The following is an 18,009-nucleotide window of genomic DNA, read 5'->3' as shown; positions in this document are numbered from 1 at the left end:
AAGAGTCGCTTGCATACGCAGCCATTGCTCCGCGTAGCAATAACGTCGGTGACGAGAGACATGATGCGGTCGAGTTTTACGACACAGTCCCTCTCGTGTTTACTCTTTCGGGCTTAATAGTCAAACTGAAGATTGAGCCCTATTCGGGAGCATCGCTGGGAGTCGTCGTTTTTTGCTCATCTAGATTTAAATATGAGAGAGAGAGAGAGAGAGAGAGAGAGAGAGAGACTTTTTCCTCGAGATATGATGGAAGGAAAAAGGATTTCTCAGAATTTTCGAGTTCACTACAGCATCTCAGATCATATATTGTACTCGCGGCCATCTTTTTTTTCGTCTGCAAGAAAGCGTGAGAGTAGATTTTAACGTTGCTTGTAGAGATAATTTTTTTACTATTTCTGCTCGAGGGTCATCTCTGAGAAAAGTGCGTTTTTGGGGAAAAACTTGAAGAGAGGGGATGCAACACCAAATTTGGAACAAGAGGTTTTTCAAAACATTTTCATTTCTGTTCGAGACTCCGCTCCCTTCAGTTATTTGAAGAAAACAATGTCGCAAAACGAATCGGTGGTTACTACAGTCAGTGAATGTGATTCAACACATGATGTATATGAAAAAGTGTGGTGTACATTCACTGAAGAAGAAAAACTGAATTTGAGTGAAAAATCGAGAGTGTGCATCGTCTCGGTATATTACCGCACCGAACGTGGCGAAAAATTGTGTGGTGTCTGTGTTCTCGGGGCTGGAGGTGAAATGTTCGAGAAGCTCACAGCGGTGCGAAAGCATAGAACAGAGTATTGGAATATTGCCTCTGCATCGAGTTGTCAGGACTGTAGGACTCGTCTCTACCAGGTGGTGACGCAGAATATCTGTCCAGACTGTGATCTAGATTGAATAAGGGGTAAGTACCTCATTGATGAGCAAAATTTTTGCATAGATTTGAAAATTCTTATTCAAACTTTTACCTTGATCTGTTTCAGTGCCAGCATCGATCGGAAAGCAGACATTATGAATAAAACGCATAAACTTTTTTATAGAATTTGTTTTTCTGTAAAATATACAATAAATTCAATCTAAATGAGTAAAGTCTATTTCAGCCTATTGAAACCGCCCATCTCTCTCTCCTACACTCGGCAACTATCGGATATCAAAAAATAACTAAATTTTGAAAATCTTGAGCGGACAGACCTCTTATAGAAAAATGTCGAAAAAATCTTCAGACCTCTTATAGAATTATTGTAGAATAATTTTGCTCTTGAGCTGCAGACCCTTCTGAATGTTTTCATCTCGACATACACCCAGAGTTCAAAACTCTTAGAGAATATTTTTTCTCGTTCACTCCGTCTCTCTCATGCTTTTGCTCTCTACGGTCATTCTATCTCTCTCACACCTCTCTCTCCAACTGCAGACCCTTCGTTATGCCCCCCCCCCCTCCCCTCCCTTATCTGCATCCGAGGCGAAGACAAATCCGTAACGCACTGGTCATAAATTAATTAAATGTCACACACGATTTTTCTCATTCCATCTCTCTCACACTCACCATCGGCTCTATCTCTCCTTCTTTTTCAAGGGCCGCGAGAATGTGTGCGACACACACACACGGCCCTACGGCGCGCGGCTTCCCCCTTCGCTGCCCCCCTCTGGCCCTGGCGCTTCCCCGCACACCGCTCCCCCCTCGCCGCCATTTGAGCCAGAACCGGCGTAGCCTTACTACTCACGGGTAAGCGGAAATTATTATAAGTCCGAGAAGCGGACGTGCAAAATTATTCTAAGTCCGAGAAGCGGACGTTCGAATTTATTCTAAGTCCCAATCTAAAAATGGACTTTAACCTTTTGTGGAAAGACTCGACTCGCTCTCTTCTACAGAAGACCCGGAGTTCGGTCAGAGTTTAAGTGTAAGACGGCTAACCGAATGACAACCGAACTACTGCTAACAGTATAATCGTGACTCTAGGTACGGAACGGACTGCCCTGAAGATGAGAAATCTCGCCCTTTTATAGGAGCCAAAATCGGAAATTAGTGGGGGAAACGGAAGTGTTTTAAGCCTTTTGGATTCTCAGATCTAGTTTAGGGGAACTGGATGTGTCATCTTCGTAGTGTTGTTCGTGTAGTGTCGGGTGGGGCTTTAAGTTTATGGCCTAAGCGTCTTGGGTCCTAGGGTCGCTCGGTGGTTTGTTGTGTATACAGGGTTTCGAGTGTCGATACATGAGTGTGGTCGTCGTGTGTCGCGTACGGGTGAATGACCTGGCTATATATGGCAATGTGTAAGGCTCGAGTGGGAGTGCTTATAAGTTCGGTAGTTGATTAATCTGATATTAATTATAATTTAACAAAAATTTACGTCGGTTGTGACAAATTCTTTGCGGTAACATTGCAAAAAAAAAATACAAAAAAGTTTTTTTCAAAAATGTTCACGTTTTTCACGTTTAAATCGGTCATATTTTTTTCTTTTCTATCTCATCAGAATTTTGAGCCAATATTCTGGAAGAGCATACAATTCTACGTCGATTTATTTGAAAACAAAATTTTTTCAACGCCGATAACATAAAAAACAATCGCGTTGAAAGTTTGGTAAAAAATCAAGACGCTTGAGCGTTAATGAGTTAAGAAAGAAAATAACTCATCTTTCAAACATGACATAGTTCAGTCATTAGCTGCACTATAGAATGTATCCGCGATAGTTCGAGCATGTGTGTGTGTAACATGATGCCCTGCGGATGCCCCTACCACGTGGAGAAAAAATAATTATTTATATTTTTCTGGGGGTCACCGAGTGACGCAAGTATGTATAATCAAGTTTGCTCTATGATTCAAGAAAAAGTTTCGAATTATTACCTGCTTATTCAAATACGTTTATAACATATGTTTTTCCGCAGTGGAGCGTCTTATCTCCTGTAACCCGATCTTCTTTTGCGTGGTCCAGTGACACGAGACTCCCGAAATATGCATTACGCAATTATTAGTATACTAATTGTTTAAAATAATATTTTATGTGAAATATCTTTTATAAAAAATGTTTTGCAATTATAATTTGTAAATAGAAATAATATTTAAAAAAAATCTTTGGAAATGCATCTGAATTTGAAATGGTTATTTATTGAATGTTCTTACTGATACATAGTTTTGTAAAAACTTCTAGAACCATCTATCGCTAAGAAAATGTTCTATTTTAATAAAATATCATTTTTTCCATTTAAAAACAATTTTTGATTGTGAGTATTGGATCACTTTTATCATTAAAAACATAATATATATTGTTTGTTAAAGTAATTTTTTATTTTGCATATTATTTTGAAATTTATTTATTCGAATGTTCTCGATATTCTTATAGAAGTATATGAAGAAATTTCTAGAATTATTCGAACAATTTTGAAAAGTATTTGAAGCAATCTACCATTTTACTTGATTCAAAGAAAACATTTTGTAAAGAAGTCTGAATATTTATATTAAAAACTAATTCAATGTTATAATTAATTTTTTGAAAGAATTTAATGAGAATTTGTGTAAGTCGTATTTAAATCTTTCTCGAATCACTAAACATAAACATAAACATTTGAGACTATATAAAGCGACACATCGCCAAGACGGACCCATCAATCGCTGAGAGTCACCGAACAGTCAACATTATAATCAGTGAGTAATATTTCGTGTGTAACTTTTTTAAAGTCTTCAAACATCAATTGTGTGGAGTGATTGTTAATCCAAAAATAATTTTCAACGTGATTCTGAATTAATTGTAATAAACAATTGATTTTAAGAGGATTTAAAAATTCTATTTCTATAAGTTTTCATTTAAATGTTAAAGATTATGGAAGTATCATCATCAACTCGTACAACAGTCGTTGCGGTCAGCGTACCGCGACAATGGTTGTCAGCGTGTTCAAGGGATGTATTGGAGAGCATCTTGCGGCGAGCACTCCGATCATACATCGTGGCTGAAAACGATGTATCAGTAAGAATCGCGGGGATAGAGGCGCAACTGGTTGAATTCCATTTCGGTGAATACTGGTTCGTGCCAAAAAATCTCTTCAACGACAATAACGATGACAACAACGACAACAACGATAACACAGACAAGGGGAATGAGAATGACAACGACGACGACGACGACGTAATTGTCCTAGATGACAGCAACGATAACAAAGATAAGGGAAACGAGAAGGACAACGACGATGATGACGATGTAACCGTCCTAAATTAAACATGGTAAGTAACCACATTTTTTTTCTGTTATCTTGTCTGTAACATTTTTTCTACACGTTCCATCTGTAAACGTGGATCGTTCACGTTTCTATTAATTATTTCCTGAAAATTTAATTTTTCTCATAAATTTTATATTTAATATAAAGTCATAGGTTAAAGAGTCAAAGTTATTCTTGCTCACGAACGATCTAGGTTTACAGACGAAAGGTTAAGAATTATAATTTCAATAAAATTAACTAGAAATTAATATATGTTTCTGTGTTTTTCTTTTCAGTATCGTCATCAACTGCGGTTCCAATACCACGATCGTGATCACAATTATCATCATCATCATCCCATCATAGTATCATCGGGAACGAGTATCAGAATTTTTTTATAAAGTTATTTTGACTCAATAAAAACTACTTTTTACAAAAAAAAAAAATATTTCATCATGTATATGATACTTAAATCATTACTACAATAAAAAAAGGTTTTTACCATCCTTTATAATTATAAAAAATTGTTTTTCAATAAATATGGTAAAATTAAATGTTTATCGTGTGTACTGGGTATATTATTCCAAAATTATAACCTTCCTTTATTTCACAATAATTTCATCTTTGGACACATACGCACGCAGCGTCTATCATTCAAGTAATAGTCTATCATTCAATAAAAGAATTTAATTCTCGATCTATATACATCCTACATACATTCGATGTACATACATACGATTCTATATACATCCTTATCTCAACAGATGATGAAAACAGAATCCGTCACGCTCCGTATGTAAACAGAGCAACGATGCACTCCCGAGGTTGTTTCTATACCCATCCTTATTCAACCTATCACCAGTCCGAATACTCAAATTCACACAGCTGTTCCGGTCATTAACCCTCAACACAGTTGAAGGCCGAAAAAAAATACCTGAGACATATTGTAAATCTTCAACACTCGATTAAAGCCATTTTCGTTTTAAGACGTGTAGACATTTTTACATTGAAATAACACACTTTCGGGGAAATCGATCGTTAGTGTTTGAGGATTAACTTTTAGTATATTTTTTATATTCTTAAGAAAAGATGATACGAAAATATGTTTTTTTACATTTTTATTCGTTGATTGTTGTTATACATTTTTCAACAATTTTGCATGGAAATAAAAATGTTTACATGAAAATAAATGTTTTTTACATATAAATAAATTCACACTGGTTATATTTTCCACCCAAAGGGCGCACATGAAGATGATTTTCCACAGATGCTTGAGTCATTTTTTGAAATTCCTCAGGATGTTCTCGGAATGCTTTGGTGATTCTGGCTGGTAGAAATACTTGAAATTCGTTCTCAAGTTCCATTGTGATTTGTCCTCCGAATGTTGTATTGATTTGCTTTAACCCGGTGATTTTGTAGATTTTTCCAGGCTCCAAATCTACGAACTTCTTCGTTGGTAGGAAATTATCCATGCGACTGACTTTGTTGATTATCGACAAATCCATATTACTGAGATCACTGTTCTTGATATAAATATAATTGTGACAACTTTCTTGTGAGATTGTTTGTATCACTTTTCAATTGAATGAACTTTCGAAGTTCTTGAATATTTTTCAAAAATAATTCGATTCTCGTTTTTAATTCTCGACGATCCTTATTTCGATCTCGCATTTGACTGATGGACATCATGAAAAATTCAGCCTTTTATACTCATCTACCCCTTTTCCCTGAATTTTTTCTGAATGACATCATCTATCCCGAATGATCCAGAATATTCTATTGATATTATTTATCATGAGTTATATTTTCCATCGTGAATGCTGCCATCTACTCGCACTTTCTGGAATATACTCTCCCCAGACGACGATGGAATTTTCGTTGCTCATTCGTTCTATACTTGGGGTTAAAAACATACGAAAAAAAGGTAATTTATGGTTTTTCAGAAGCCCTCAATGTTGGGAGCCTTAAGAAAAACAATGAATTTTCATTAAAAACTTTCGGATTTTTTTTGTACCTTATTTATGGGAAAAATGTAGAAAAAACTTAGAATTTTTTTTTTCATTTTTGTCATGATCATGACTCGTTTAACGTGAAAAACGTGACCCTCAAATTTGATTAATGTTTGATCGATTGCAACGAAGAAACGATTTGGTTTGCAGCGGATCGATACATATTATTAATTCGTTGCCTGAGATGTGTCCTCTGATTTTCTACCACTTCTTCATGCTGATTGAGGTAACATTATTCGAGAGAAAAAAGATTCTAGCAATAATCCTTATCTGATTAGTATATTCCAGAAAGTGCGAGTAGATGGCAGCATTCACGATGGAAAATATAACTCATGATAAATAATATCAATAGAATATTCTGGATCATTCGGGATAGATGATGTCATTCAGAAAAAATTCAGGGAGAAGGGGTAGATGAGTATAAAAGGCTGAATTTTTCATGATGTCCATCAGTCAAATGCGAGATCGAAATAAGGATCGTCGAGAATTAAAAACGAGAATCGAATTATTTTTGAAAAATATTCAAGAACTTCGAAAGTTCATTCAATTGAAAAGTGATACAAATAATCTCACAAGAAAGTTGTCACAATTATATTTATATCAAGAACAGTGATCTCAGTAATATGGATTTGTCGATAATCAACAAAGTCAGTCGCATGGATAATTTCCTACCAACGAAGAAGTTCGTAGATTTGGAGCCTGGAAAAATCTACAAAATCACCGGGTTAAAGCAAATCAATACAACATTCGGAGGACAAATCACAATGGAACTTGAGAACGAATTTCAAGTATTTCTACCAGCCAGAATCACCAAAGCATTCCGAGAACATCCTGAGGAATTTCAAAAAATGACTCAAGCATCTGTGGAAAATCATCTTCATGTGCGCCCTTTGGGTGGAAAATATAACCAGTGTGAATTTATTTATATGTAAAAAACATTTATTTTCATGTAAACATTTTTATTTCCATGCAAAATTGTTGAAAAATGTATAACAACAATCAACGAATAAAAATGTAAAAAAACATATTTTCGTATCATCTTTTCTTAAGAATATAAAAAATATACTAAAAGTTAATCCTCAAACACTAACGATCGATTTCCCCGAAAGTGTGTTATTTCAATGTAAAAATGTCTACACGTCTTAAAACGAAAATGGCTTTAATCGAGTGTTGAAGATTTACAATATGTCTCAGGTATTTTTTTTCGGCCTTCAACTGTGTTGAGGGTTAATGACCGGAACAGCTGTGTGAATTTGAGTATTCGGACTGGTGATAGGTTGAATAAGGATGGGTATAGAAACAACCTCGGGAGTGCATCGTTGCTCTGTTTACATACGGAGCGTGACGGATTCTGTTTTCATCATCTGTTGAGATAAGGATGTATATAGAATCGTATGTATGTACATCGAATGTATATAGGATGTATATAGATCGAGAATTAAATTCTTTTATTGAATGATAGACTATTACTTGAATGATAGACGCTGCGTGCGTATGTGTCCAAAGATGAAATTATTGTGAAATAAAGGAAGGTTATAATTTTGGAATAATATACCCAGTACACACGATAAACATTTAATTTTACCATATTTATTGAAAAACAATTTTTTATAATTATAAAGGATGGTAAAAACCTTTTTTTATTGTAGTAATGATTTAAGTATCATATACATGATGAAATATTTTTTTTTTTTGTAAAAAGTAGTTTTTATTGAGTCAAAATAACTTTATAAAAAAATTCTGATACTCGTTCCCGATGATACTATGATGGGATGATGATGATGATAATTGTGATTACGATCGTGGTATTGGAACCGCAGTTGATGACGATACTGAAAAGAAAAACACAGAAACATATATTAATTTCTAGTTAATTTTATTGAAATTATAATTCTTAACCTTTCGTCTGTAAACCTAGATCGTTCGTGAGCAAGAATAACTTTGACTCTTTAACCTATGACTTTATATTAAATATAAAATTTATGAGAAAAATTAAATTTTCAGGAAATAATTAATAGAAACGTGAACGATCCACGTTTACAGATGGAACGTGTAGAAAAAATGTTACAGACAAGATAACAGAAAAAAAATGTGGTTACTTACCATGTTTAATTTAGGACGGTTACATCGTCATCATCGTCGTTGTCCTTCTCGTTTCCCTTATCTTTGTTATCGTTGCTGTCATCTAGGACAATTACGTCGTCGTCGTCGTCGTTGTCATTCTCATTCCCCTTGTCTGTGTTATCGTTGTTGTCGTTGTTGTCATCGTTATTGTCGTTGAAGAGATTTTTTGGCACGAACCAGTATTCACCGAAATGGAATTCAACCAGTTGCGCCTCTATCCCCGCGATTCTTACTGATACATCGTTTTCAGCCACGATGTATGATCGGAGTGCTCGCCGCAAGATGCTCTCCAATACATCCCTTGAACACGCTGACAACCATTGTCGCGGTACGCTGACCGCAACGACTGTTGTACGAGTTGATGATGATACTTCCATAATCTTTAACATTTAAATGAAAACTTATAGAAATAGAATTTTTAAATCCTCTTAAAATCAATTGTTTATTACAATTAATTCAGAATCACGTTGAAAATTATTTTTGGATTAACAATCACTCCACACAATTGATGTTTGAAGACTTTAAAAAAGTTACACACGAAATATTACTCACTGATTATAATGTTGACTGTTCGGTGACTCTCAGCGATTGATGGGTCCGTCTTGGCGATGTGTCGCTTTATATAGTCTCAAATGTTTATGTTTATGTTTAGTGATTCAAGAAAGATTTAAATACGACTTACACAAATTCTCATTAAATTCTTTCAAAAAATTAATTATAACATTGAATTAGTTTTTAATATAAATATTCAGACTTCTTTACAAAATGTTTTCTTTGAATCAAGTAAAATGGTAGATTGCTTCAAATACTTTTCAAAATTGTTCGAATAATTCTAGAAATTTCTTCATATACTTCTATAAGAATATCGAGAACATTCGAATAAATAAATTTCAAAATAATATGCAAAATAAAAAATTACTTTAACAAACAATATATATTATGTTTTTAATGATAAAAGTGATCCAATACTCACAATCAAAAATTGTTTTTAAATGGAAAAAATGATATTTTATTAAAATAGAACATTTTCTTAGCGATAGATGGTTCTAGAAGTTTTTACAAAACTATGTATCAGTAAGAACATTCAATAAATAACCATTTCAAATTCAGATGCATTTCCAAAGATTTTTTTTAAATATTATTTCTATTTACAAATTATAATTGCAAAACATTTTTTATAAAAGATATTTCACATAAAATATTATTTTAAACAATTAGTATACTAATAATTGCGTAATGCATATTTCGGGAGTCTCGTGTCACTGGACCACGCAAAAGAAGATCGGGTTACAGGAGATAAGACGCTCCACTGCGGAAAAACATATGTTATAAACGTATTTGAATAAGCAGGTAATAATTCGAAACTTTTTCTTGAATCATAGAGCAAACTTGATTATACATACTTGCGTCACTCGGTGACCCCCAGAAAAATATAAATAATTATTTTTTCTCCACGTGGTAGGGGCATCCGCAGGGCATCATGTTACACACACACATGCTCGAACTATCGCGGATACATTCTATAGTGCAGCTAATGACTGAACTATGTCATGTTTGAAAGATGAGTTATTTTCTTTCTTAACTCATTAACGCTCAAGCGTCTTGATTTTTTACCAAACTTTCAACGCGATTGTTTTTTATGTTATCGGCGTTGAAAAAATTTTGTTTTCAAATAAATCGACGTAGAATTGTATGCTCTTCCAGAATATTGGCTCAAAATTCTGATGAGATAGAAAAGAAAAAAATATGACCGATTTAAACGTGAAAAACGTGAACATTTTTGAAAAAAACTTTTTTGTATTTTTTTTTTGCAATGTTACCGCAAAGAATTCATACTGTAGTCATGATCAGGGGTGATCACGATAATTGAAGTTTAACAGGGAATTTTCATGTAATTTTACAATATGGTGGTAGGAACGTGAATATTCTACAAAAACATAAGCTAATTTTTTTCAGAAACTATTCAGCTTAGCTCAAATTATGTAGGTACAAAAATATCTTAGAATTGGCCAAAGAATATCCTAAAAAATTTTGAAATATTTTTGAGATGATTTTTGGTTTTCCAAAATATCAAAAAATTAACATTGCCTATTTTGTTTTTTTCTTAAAAAATTTGTGAGTATTCTTTGACCAATTCTAAGATATATTCTTATTCCTAGATAATTTGAGCTAAGCTGAATAGTTTCCGAGAAAAAAATTAGCTTTTTTTTGCAGGAAAGAGAACAGGGCTCATAGAACATTTCGAGATGATTAGCTCAAATTATGTAGGTACAAAAATATCTTAGAATTGGCCAAAGAATATCCTAAAAAATTTTGAAATATTTTTGAGATGATTTTTGGTTTTCCAAAATATCAAAAAATTAACATTGCCTATTTTGTTTTTTTTTCTTAAAAAATTTGTGAGTATTCTTTGACTAATTCTAAGATATATTCTTATTCCTAGATAATTTGAGCTAAGCTGAATAGTTTCCGAGAAAAAAATTAGCTTTTTTTTTTTTTGCAGGAAAGAAAACAGGGCTCATAGAACATTTCGAGATGATGCCATCAATCATATTTTAAAATTCTTGGAATGTACTATTATCAGGACCAGCTCCCTGTCCATTGCGAAATCTACGGTTTAAGCCTCCATGTGAATGGGATTCCAAACTCCTCATAAGCTTCCGCACTAGGATAAATTTTAACGGCAGCCAGCTCTTTCAATACGAACTTATTGATAGGCATCTTGAAACCTTGCAAATCCAAAATGGCTTCCATTGCTCAGCTTGGTTTTCACGGTATCGTGATGCTCAAGTATTCAGCATAAAGTGATGATGAGGGAAAAAATCTCCTTTTATAGGATACATTCTCACTATGACACACATTTTTCCAGAATTTTTTCAAATCGAGGTGACATCATCAATCAGATTTGAAAATTCTTGGAATGTACCAGGAGCGACTATTAATTGCGACATCTACGGTTCCAATATTCTTCCGAAATGTTCAGTCGGTAAAACAGGAAAGAGCGTCTCATAGAACATTTTGAAATGACGTTCTAGAACATTCGAGATGACGTCATCTGATTGGTTATTTCCGTTGGATCCAGAGTATCCAGAACCGGAACATTCGAAATGACGTCATCCAGAAGGTTCGAGATGATGCATCATTCTGGAACATCCGGAATGACGTCATCGTTCTTCGAAATGATGACGTCATCTGATTGGCCATTTCCGATGGATCCAAATTGCGCCATCTACGGTTCCAACATTTTTCCGAAATTTTCAGTCGGTAAAACAGGAAATCGTTCTGGAGCATTCGAAATGATGACGTCATCGTTCCAGAACCTTCGAAATGATGACGTCATCGTTCTAGAAGGTTCGAAAGTCATCGTTCCACATGATGACGTCATCGTTCTAGAACGTTCGAAATGATGACGTCATCGTTCTAGAACGTTCTCGAAGGTTCTGACTCGCTTTGTTAGGTGACTCGCATTACCCCGCAAGATCCAGAAAATTCGAAATGATGACATCATCGTGACAATGACTCAGCAAAAAAGTATTCAGAATTTTCGAAATGATGACGTCATCGTTCCAGAACATTCGAAATGATGACGTCATCGTTCTAGAACGTTCGAAATGATGACGTCATCGTGACAATGACTCAGCAAAAAAGTATCCAGAATTTTCGAAATGATGACGTCATCGTTGCAGAACATTCGAAATGATGACGTCATCGTTCCAGAACATTCGAAATGATGACGTCATCGTTCTAGAACGTTCGAAATGATGACGTCATCGTTCCAGAACATTCGAAATGATGACGTCATCGTTCTAGAACATTCGAAATGATGACGTCATCGTTCTAGAACGTTCGAAATGATGACGTCATCGTGACAATGACTCAGCAGAATATCCAGAACCCGTGTTGTATATCTACTTACCACCAACGGCTCCTTATAAACTTCATCGAATTACATTAAACATTTAAAGGTATAAGATTCATTTTTCCATAGGTGACATTTACACAACTATCTACGTCGACAAAATTTCAAAAGCCATTCCTTTATTGTTAAATATAATATTGATTTTATTTACAGAAAGTACACAAGAGAGCACTCGAGGATTATGAAGTGTATGCAAAAGAGAAAAACAAAAAACAAAAGACTGATAACGATGAAGATAAGTATAAAACGTATTGTTCATTTTCTCAAGTCCGTTTCGAGAATAATGTTATTAAGTATCTTTTAGAGAGTATGGCACCACTAAATACCGTTGAGTCGCCAGCATTTCGAAAAATATTTGATGGTAAGCGGTCAACATATTTAGGTTACATCCTATATATTTCGATAAAATGCCAATCCTTATTCCTTCTATTTATGTAGACATGAAGATTAAGAAACACGGGAAGGAACTGCAACATTTGTCCTCTCGAAACGTTGGCCGACGGATAGAAGAAACCTTTTCGAAAACCATTGCCGATATTTCCGCTGAATTGGCGAAAGTCTCGTTTGTCTGTACAACTGCTGATACTTGGTCATCTCGTCACCGCCGATTTGTTGGCATGACTGTTCATTGGGTAAATAATGTTTATATCGTACTAAGCGCGCCTACAGTTTGAGCTGCGGTTGAAAACATCGCTGTTGACGCAACCATTGTATCGTTAAGGATCGTTTAAGGATTTCATAGAATTGAGCAGTGAAAACAACGGAATTCAAGAATTTTTTTATTCTGTCACGGAAATAACTGTATTTTTTCTATTTATTTTTAAATACTGAACACTGCTCATTCCTTTTGATTTTGAGTTATTTCAACATTAATGGGATTGTTATTCATTAATATTCAGTAGTCACTGGTGAATATATAAGATTGGATATAAAACCAAAGATGTGAATATTTTCTTGAACTTTCGTGATCGTTTTTAGATTGACGAGCAGTCTCTGGAACGAAAATCGTACGCGATAGCATGTAGGGGACTCAAAGGTGATCATTCGTATGATAGAATAGCAGAAAGCATAAAAAATATTCATGAATCGTATGGACTGTCCCAATCTCAAGTATTTGCAACTGTTATCGATAACAGTTCAAATTTTGTAAACGCCTTCCGTGAATTCGGGCTCCAATTTGGCGATTCTTTTTTCCAAGGTAAAAAAACTCTAGATATGAATATTTCATTTATTTTCATGATGAATGGAAGGGATGAAAATTCGATTTTCAACCCTCTCAATTCCAACTGAGTGAGTTTGTTCAGTTGACACATTCTAAATATAGATATAATAAATTCGAAAAAGTTAATGTTCAATGGATTGTTAAACATTGATGAAGCATCATATTTATATCAAGAGACTCGGTAGAGTCTCGGGACAAGTACATTGACAGCCCTGTCGTCTGCTGGCCCGAGGCTCGCCGAGTTATACTTTCTCTGAATAAAACGATTCGCGGTGGAGGGGGTAAAACTGGCATGTCATTTTCTAAAATTGCAGAGCTCAGGAGATTTTTTATAAATCAAAAATTGGTTTGGAGACTAATTTTCAAAATCCCTTTCGAATGAGCACGAAACCAACACGATCAGTAGCGTGAATGCTGAGAAAAAACTTTGCACAGGCTCAAGATTATGCAAAAGTTACTAACTCATTTAAGGATTTGCCGTGTCTGTACAGAACACCATCAAAGGCCTCTTGATGCCAGCTATAACCCATTTCTATGGAAGCTCGAGTCCCGGGATCCCGGCTACACAAATAATGAGTTGTGATTGGTCAGGATACTCGCTGTACCGTTCCAGCGGAATAAAGTTTATGAATATATACCTATATATACAATCCCATCAGTCAGCTGTCAGCTTTTGATGTTATAATAATCGGATTTCCGACATTACGAAGTGCGGCGTGAAAAAAAAATATTTTTCATCTAATCAAGTGTTCAATATGTATTTATTTTATTCAAAGTAGTGGTATGTGGTGTCATACATGCAGTGTATTACGAAAACCAGATATATAGTGACTTTGGCGTGATATGTTCAACCATCTGTCAGTTTTTGATGGCATGATCAAATTAATAGCAACAGCGATCTAAATGATAAAATTTCGGAGAAACAGTGCGAGCTGTATTCAAAATTCTTATATGACTATAAAAAAAAATGTTATGTAAGTTTTGTGAAAACCATGTGGGTTAGTTTACGCTCATCGCAATCGGTTCGCGAGTGTTTGTTATATAGAACATATATTAGTATTGGGAAATTTCTCCTTGTACAAATTCTTTGATTTTGAGTTTATTTATGACATAATTTTGTTGCAATCCTGATTCTGGTTCTTCAAAAATTTTCAACGGGAGTTATGTGAGAAAAATAAACTTTCGCTCATTATAACCTCTCAAACGTTCTTTAAAAACAGAAAATTTATGTTGTGTAATTACATTATAGAAAAAATTTGCGTGGTTGTATGTAAATGAATGCAAATAAAGTTTGAAAAACTTTGGTCAAGTAAGTGTCTAATTCATTGTATTGTTGTCATATTTTCTTTCATTTCGTTTGGCTGTGTTCACCGGCCCCTTTAATTTTCCCACCTCCTTAGCTTACAGTATATCCATATCAATTTAATTCGAGTGACTTTCGTATTTCTATTCCCTCATATTGATTTCAATAAATTGGAAAATTCATAACAAAAAGTTTTCATGATTGCTTGTTCATACACTCGAGTTTTAGAAAAATCTTTGGGCCATGTAAGTGCATAGATATATTCACTTGAGTTATTGCATAATGAATTTGGAAATTTATTTCAATAAGTCATTGGGTGGTTAATTTTCATGATATCAAAATTCGTATCTTCGAAATGCAATGAATACCTCTAAAGTGCGACAAAGTCATGAAGCGACATGTATGTTGAGTATTTCCAGACCATGTTTGCGATTGGCATCATGGGTTGAAAAATTCATGTGTGTAAGTCTACGTCTGATAATTTTTGGATGTGATCAAATATTTTGTCTGCGTATAACCATGGAGACATACAGAAATACAGCATTTTGCTTGCTTCAACATGCAGCGTATCTGTCACTTTTTTTCTTGAATGTGACATAATAAGTTTCAAGAATGTGGTTCATGGAATTTTGAAATGGTTTGCGCCATAGCACCAAAGTTTGTATTACTGGTATGCAGCAAATATCTATGAACTTTGATATTTCTGTGAAGCGTAGGTGTGCCAATCTTTTCACTTTTTGATTCCGACTGCAATATATAAACGAAGATACATGAAACAATTTTGAGTTCTGTTCACTTTGAAGTGCGCTGTCTTTTTTCCTTTTAGTTTTGGCATAATGAATTTTATGAATCGGTGGCAATTTTTTCTTTCTGTATCAAAATTTAGATGAATAAATTGCAGCGGATACTTGCAAACTTTGAAAATTCTGTGTATTGACATGCACGCTAGGTATTAGCACTTCCTATTTTTGATTATGAAATATGGATACTTACAATTAATAAAAATTGTTGAAGAATTATAGAATTACGATATGGATTACTAGTAATAAATAACTCAAAATAATGATAAATGATACAAGAAGTCAGCGATGGCCTATTTATGAATGACATAAGAAGTTATGTTTTCAAAATGCAATGGACATATTAATAAATAAGCAATTCTGCTGGTCTTGACGCACTTCATAGTTTATCTTTTGTCCGGTTGAACCTTGGTGACTACATGCAGAGTTTAAAAATTTTGTGCATCGACGTGGGTGTGTCAACTTTTATCTCTGGGTATGATAATACGAATGAAAAAGATTGCTTCAAAAAGTCCTTGGAAACACGTTTTTTAATGAAATAAAAATTGGTAGCATTAGAATTCAATAAACATATGTGAAAATTGCGAATTCTGGTGGACTTGGTGAACATTGTATATATTTTTTTCTTTCTCCTTCTATCCAATTTTAAAGAAAATCAATCAAAAAATTCATTTCATTGAAAAATCTTCATATTTTCTTTATTCACAATGATTTCATCAAAACTATTGAAAACAAAATTTATAAATGACGGGGGAAAATTCCACAATGATACAAAATATTGAAAAACCTTACGGAATATGATTTTAATCCTACAAAATGATGGACACATTCGAAATAGTTGAAAAATTGAGGGTATCACTTGAAACATTCGAAGAATATCAAACTGTTATAAATTGTACAAAACTTAAAGAAAATCATTGGAGAACTTATTTTAAAATATCACAATAGAAACATTGGTTAACTTTAGAAAATCTTATTTAAGAATATGTTTTGTCGTTTAGAACTGCCATAGAAAAAAGATTTGATATCAAGCCGTAAAAATCCTCACTCGGAGAAAAAAAATTTGGACAATTACATTGATGATCGCCCGTTTTCTTATTACACGAAGAATGTAAACAAAACTTCTTAAGTCACACAACGAAAATGATTTCGAACCGTAAGAAAATATCAAATATATTACAATCCTACAGAATTCGTGTATAATACTCTTCACTAGTATACTGATTGTGCGGTATCAGTCTTTTTTCGACGAATCAGATGATACAAGCCAAAATCATATCTCGGCTTCCAACCTGCTTTTCACTATGCTCTTGGGTTCCTAATTGACAAATCATATTAGAGTACAAGGAAAAAAATCGCCAAAGTCCAAGGATAGACCTGTGACGAAATATTTCCAGTACAATTTTGTTGAAAAATAGGTCTTTTTTCGTGAAAACCAATGTTAGAAGCATTAAATCGTAAATAATTCATAGAAATTAAAATTAAAATTATATAGTCGTCAAAACATAAATAAGGAACTTTCGAGAAAAAAGACGTGATATCAAACCATAAACTTCCCCTAGGGAAAAAAAGGTTGGGACAAGTACATTGATGGTGTCGTGTTTGCTGATAATTCCATCCATAAAAAAAACTTAGAAACCGATGCCTCTTTCTTCTTATTTGATTCGAACAGCTAAATCAATTGAAAAAAAATTCATCTTATTTACGTGCAGCATTAAAATTTATTATATCAATTCGAGGCCAAGTATTTTCTAATGAATTGAAATAAGTTACCACTTGAATTACGTGCAGCACTAAAATTTGTGATATCAATCGGTGGACAAGTATTTTATTAGTAACTTCAAAGTTGAACATTATGGAATTGTTCTAAGAAGCTTTTAAATCCAAAAATATCATATGCAAGTTAATCATTTCTTGCTCTATGGTGGCAGAGACTTATAAGAAAATCAATTCTTTTCAGACTTTCAGGAGCTTCTGATATTATTCACAATATTCGATGTCGATTGGATCGATACAAATTATGTTTAAATATGAGTTAAAAGTACTTGTCCGGCCCATTGTCATCGTCTGCTGCTGTTGAAAGATTATTCAGCTATGCAACGATGTTTAATTTACCAAAATACAATAAATTAAGCGATGAAAACTTCGAATTGAGGGTTTTAATGAAATGTAATTCCAAAGCGAAATAATAAATGATAAAAATAAAAAAAGGGTCCCCACCCAAAAAAAGTTTATTGCGACACAATTCTGTCGTACAACTTATACGAATAATGGAATAACTGAGCTACACGATCTGTCGGACATAAATTTAATGTACTCAATGGAAGCAAAATAAAATTATCGATTCATTCAGCTATGAAAAAATTGAGTATGTAAAGGTGAATTGAACTTAAAGAGAAGTACAGGAATACTATAAAAAAGTAAAGCAATGCAAAATATCTGAAACAATGTGATAA

The 18,009-nt window shown here is 33.9% G+C and overlaps 2 long non-coding RNA genes across 2 annotated transcripts; one reads left to right on the top strand and one right to left on the bottom strand.

Annotated features, from left to right (window-relative positions):
• Positions 1-3,601: 3,601 nt before the first annotated feature.
• On the top strand, positions 3,602-4,646 carry LOC122411008 (uncharacterized). Its single transcript, XR_006261049.1, has 3 exons — positions 3,602-3,628; positions 3,801-4,201; positions 4,473-4,646. It is a non-coding gene; the product is annotated as an uncharacterized lncRNA (long non-coding RNA).
• A 3,197-nt stretch (positions 4,647-7,843) lies between these two features.
• Positions 7,844-8,888, bottom strand: LOC122411041 (uncharacterized). Its single transcript, XR_006261064.1, has 3 exons — positions 8,862-8,888; positions 8,289-8,689; positions 7,844-8,017 (listed from the first exon to the last, which is right to left on the bottom strand). It is a non-coding gene; the product is annotated as an uncharacterized lncRNA (long non-coding RNA).
• Positions 8,889-18,009: the final 9,121 nt, after the last annotated feature.

The sequence above is a fragment of the Venturia canescens genome, chromosome 5, assembly GCF_019457755.1.
Source record: "Venturia canescens isolate UGA chromosome 5, ASM1945775v1, whole genome shotgun sequence".
Classification (NCBI taxonomy): Eukaryota; Metazoa; Arthropoda; class Insecta; order Hymenoptera; family Ichneumonidae; genus Venturia; species Venturia canescens.
Note: the sequence above shows the minus strand (reverse complement) of the source record. Positions and strands in the feature narration are given on the sequence as shown.